The sequence below is a fragment of the Heterodontus francisci genome, unplaced genomic scaffold (assembly GCF_036365525.1).
Source record: "Heterodontus francisci isolate sHetFra1 unplaced genomic scaffold, sHetFra1.hap1 HAP1_SCAFFOLD_1399, whole genome shotgun sequence".
Taxonomy (NCBI): Eukaryota; Metazoa; Chordata; class Chondrichthyes; order Heterodontiformes; family Heterodontidae; genus Heterodontus; species Heterodontus francisci.
In genome coordinates, this window is record NW_027140122.1 from 1 (window position 1) to 5,000 (window position 5,000).

Here is a 5,000-nt window from a genome sequence, read left to right on the forward strand (position 1 = left end):
CCAACCCCCAGCCACCCGAATGACAAGCGTCCGATCAGCGGGACGAATTTGACAACTCTGGCCGGACCTCTGGAACTCCATCCCGGGTAACCGGGGCAAATTTTTCCGCTTGATCGCCCTTCCACTGGTTAACCATTTGCCCTTTCGGACTTAGTCTCTGGACATTATTCGACGGATTTTCTGGTTAACCATTTGCCCTTTCGGACTTAGTCTCTGGGCATTATTTTCGACTTTTTGGTTAATGATTTCACACTTTTTACTTACTTTTGCGCTTTTTGGTTAATGATTACTCTGCTTACTGGTTAATTATTTGCCCTTTCGGACTTAGTCTCTGGACATTATTTTCGAGTTTTTGGTTAATGATTTCACACTTTTAACATATTTTTGCGCTTTTTGGTTAATGATTACTCTGCTTACTGGTTAACCATTTGCCCTTTCGGACTTAGTCTCTGCACATTATTTTCGACTTTTTGGTTAATGATTTCACACTTTTAACATATTTTTGCGCTTTTTGGTTAATGATTTCATACTTTTTACTTACTTTTGCGCCTTTTGGTTAATGATTACTCTGCTTACTGGTTAACCATTTGCCCTTTCGGACTTAGTCTCTGGACATTATTTTCGAGTTTTTGGTTAATGATTTCACACTTTTTACTTACTTTTGCGATTTTTGGTTAATGATTACTCTGCTTACTGGTTAACCATTTGCCCTTTCGGACTTAGTCTCTGGACATTGTTTTCGACATTTTGGTTAATGATTTCACACTTTTAACTTAATTTTGCGATTTTTGGTTAATGATTACTCTGCTTACTGGTTAACCATTTGCCCTTTCGGACTTAGTCTCTGGACATTGTTTTCGACATTTTGGTTAATGATTTCACACTTTTAACTTAATTTTGTGCTTTTTGGTTAATGATTTCATACTTTTTACTTACTTTTGCGATTTTTGGTTAATGATTACTCTGCTTACTGGTTAACCATTTGCCCTTTCGGACTTAGTCTCTGGACATTATTTTTGGGTTTTTGGTTAATGATTTCACACTTTTTACTTACTTTTGCCCTTTTTGGTTACTGATTACTCTGCTTACTGGTTAACCATTTGCCCTTTCGGACTTAGTCTCTGGACATTATTTTCGAGTTTTTGGTTAATGATTTCACACTTTTAACATATTTTTGCGCTTTTTGGTTACTGATTTCATACTTTTTACTTACTTTTGCGCCTTTTGGTTAATGATTACTCTGCTTACTGGTTAACCATTTGCCCTTTCGGACTTAGTCTCTGGACATTATTTTCGAGTTTTTGGTTAATGATTTCACACTTTTTACTTACTTTTGCGATTTTTGGTTAATGATTACTCTGCTTACTGGTTAACCATTTGCCCTTTCGGACTTAGTCTCTGGAGATTATTTTCGAGTTTTTGGTTAATGATTTCACACTTTTTACTTACTTTTGCGATTTTTGGTTAATGATTACTCTGCTTACTGGTTAACCATTTGCCCTTTCGGACTTAGTCTCTGGAGATTATTTTCGAGTTTTTGGTTAATGATTTCACACTTTTTACTTACTTTTGCGATTTTTGGTTAATGATTACTCTGCTTACTGGTTAACCATTTGCCCTTTTGGACTTAGTCTCTGGACATTATTTTCGGGTTTTTGGTTAATGATTTCACACTTTTTACTTACTTTTGCGATTTTTGGTTAATGATGACTCTGCTTACTGGTTAACCATTTGCCCTTTCGCACTTAGTCTCTGGAGATTATTTTCGACTTTTTGGTTAATGATTTCACACTTTTAACTTAATTTTGTGCTTTTTGGTTAATGATTTCATACTTTTTACTTACTTTTGCCCTTTTTGGTTAATGATTACTCTGCTTACTGGTTAACCATTTGCCCTTTCGGACTTGGTCTCTGGACATTATTTTCGAGTTTTTGGTTAATGATTTCACACTTTTTACTTACTTTTGCGATTTTTGGTTAATGATTACTCTGCTTACTGGTTAATTATTTGCCCTTTCGGACTTAGTCTCTGCACATTATTTTCGAGTTTTTGGTTAATGATTTCACACTTTTAACATATTTTTGCGCTTTTTGGTTACTGATTTCATACTTTTTACTTACTTTTGCGCCTTTTGGTTAATGATTACTCTGCTTACTGGTTAACCATTTGCCCTTTCGGACTTAGTCTCTGCACATTATTTTCGACTTTTTGGTTAATGATTTCACACTTTTAACATATTTTTGCGCTTTTTGGTTAATGATTTCATACTTTTTACTTACTTTTGCGCCTTTTGGTTAATGATTACTCTGCTTACTGGTTAACCATTTGCCCTTTCGGACTTAGTCTCTGGACATTGTTTTCGACATTTTGGTTAATGATTTCACACTTTTAACTTAATTTTGTGCTTTTTGGTTAATGATTTCATACTTTTTACTTACTTTTGCCCTTTTTGGTTAATGATTACTCTGCTTACTGGTTAACCATTTGCCCTTTCGGACTTAGTCTCTGGAGATTATTTTCGAGTTTTTGGTTAATGATTTCACACTTTTTACTTACTTTTGCGATTTTTGGTTAATGATTTCACACTTTTTACTTACTTTTGCGATTTTTGGTTAATGATGACTCTGCTTACTGGTTAACCATTTGCCCTTTCGGACTTAGTCTCTGCACATTATTTTCGAGTTTTTGGTTAATGATTTCACACTTTTTACTTACTTTTGCGATTTTTGGTTAATGATTTCATACTTTTTACTTACTTTTGCGATTTTTGGTTAATGATGACTCTGCTTACTGGTTAATTATTTGTACTTTCGGACTTGGTCTCTGGACATTATTTTCGACTTTTTGGTTAATGATTTCACACTTTTAACATAATTTTGCGCTTTTTGGTTAATGATTACTCTGCTTGCTTGTTACTGATTTCCCCTTTCGGACTTGATCTCTGGCCGTTCTTTTCGACCTTTTTGGATCAGGTTTCCACACTCTGAAATTATTTTGGGCTCACTGATTAGGCGAGATCAAGGGGGCATGCCTGGGCACTTTGGGCTCAGTTTGGGAAGGCGGCGTCCGTGTGCTCCTCCGCCCTTCCCGCACTTGCGGCTAGGTTTGCCAAACTGCGCTGACCCGCAGCCCTGCCTTTTTGCCCACGGCACGGAACGACTCAAGTCTGGCTCCGTTCCAGGCCGTTGCCTCCGGCTGCCCGCCGTCCGGCCGGCCTGGGACGTACCCCGGCTGACGGCGCCGGAGCCCCTCTAGCAGCCACCGGTGCCGCGGGCCAATGGGTCCGGGCGTTCCGGAGCTATCGGTGGGGAAGTGCTCTCCCCTTTTCCTGACGCCGTTCGCCCGAGCAGAGGTGCAGCCTGACGGGACTGCTGTCGCCTTCCGCGGCGCACCGGCCCCTTTCACCTGCCGTCGACCGCGCGGAGCTCGGACCTTCCTCCCCGAAGTTATGGCCCCGGCGCCGGAGGGTTCCCGGGGCCGGGCATTCAGCGGGGTGAGTCTTCACCTTCCCGGTCAGCCTGCGGGGTCGGTGCGCCGGCACTCGACGCGGGAGGGTCCCCTCTTTCCGTAGAGCCCCGCCCGGTGCCGATCGGCCGGCGGATTGCGGAGCGAACCGCGCCTGACCGACGGGCCTCGGAAACCCGTTGCAGTCGACGGGGGGGAACCGGACAGCGGGACGAGGTGCCGATTCCACCCGCAGATTCGATCCCGAAATCCCGCGGGATTCGGCGGTCCGACCCGACAGATTCAAACGTCGCCCGGGCGGCCCCCAGCGGTCGGGCCGGCCTGGTTCCGCCACCGCCCGATGCCCCTCGCCCCCGGCTACCGCCGACCGCGCCGACCGAGGGAATGCGGCCGGACGTCCGGCGGCAATCGGCCGGAAAGCGGTATGGCCATTTCCTACTGTCCCTCGGACGGGCAGAGGGGCGGCGCCGGGGCACTCGCGGACCAGGCCGCGCCCCTCCGAGCCCTACCGCCTGCCGTCGACCGCGCGGGGATCGGACCTCCCTCCCCGAAGTTATGGCCCCGGAGCCGGAGGGTAGCCGGGGCCGGGCATTCAGCGGGGTGAGTCTTCACCTTCCCGGTCAGCCTGCGGGGTCGGTGCGCCGGCACTCGACGCGGGAGGGTCCCCTCTTTCCGTAGAGCCCCGCCCGGTGCCGATCGGCCGGCGGATTGCGGAGCGAACCGCGCCTGACCGACGGGCCTCGGAAACCCGTTGCAGTCGACGGGGGGGGGGGAACCGGACAGCGGGACGAGGTGCCGATTCCACCCGCAGATTCGATCCCGAAATCCCGCGGGATTCGGCGGTCCGACCCGACAGATTCAAACGTCGCCCGGGCGGCCCCCAGCGGTCGGGCCGGCCTGGTTCCGCCACCGCCCGATGCCCCTCGCCCCCGGCTACCGCCGGCCGCGCAGACCGAGCGAATGCGGCCGGACGTCCGGCGGCAATCGGCCGGAAAGCGGTATGGCCATTTCCTACTGTCCCTCGGACGGGCAGAGGGGCGGCGCCGGGGCACTCGCGGACCAGGCCGCGCCCCTCCGAGCCCTACCGCCTGCCGTCGACCGCGCGGGGATCGGACCCTCCTCGCCGAAGTTATGGAGGTAAGACCGGGAGGCTGCCCAGGGTCGGGACTTCAACCGGCTGCCGCCACCCTTTCCCGCCTGTCCCACGGGCTCGGAGATCCAGGCCCTGCAAAGACCCTCCGGTCGCCACCCGACAGGTGCTTTACCGGAGAAATCGTAAACCGGCGTCAGGGCCGGACCTGTCCCGCAGAGGGCAGCCTGCGCCCTTATGCTTTCCCTTTTGCTTTGGCCCCGCAGTAGCAAATGGTTCACCGATAAGTCGGGAACCCACACGCCCGGCCCCACCCGCCCATCCTTCCGCAATGCATCGCCTAGACACACGCACCAAGGGCGCTCTCCTTCCCCCGCCTCCCACATCCCACAGGATGTGCCCTCAGACCACGGCGCCCACACAACCACCCACCCACCCACCCAA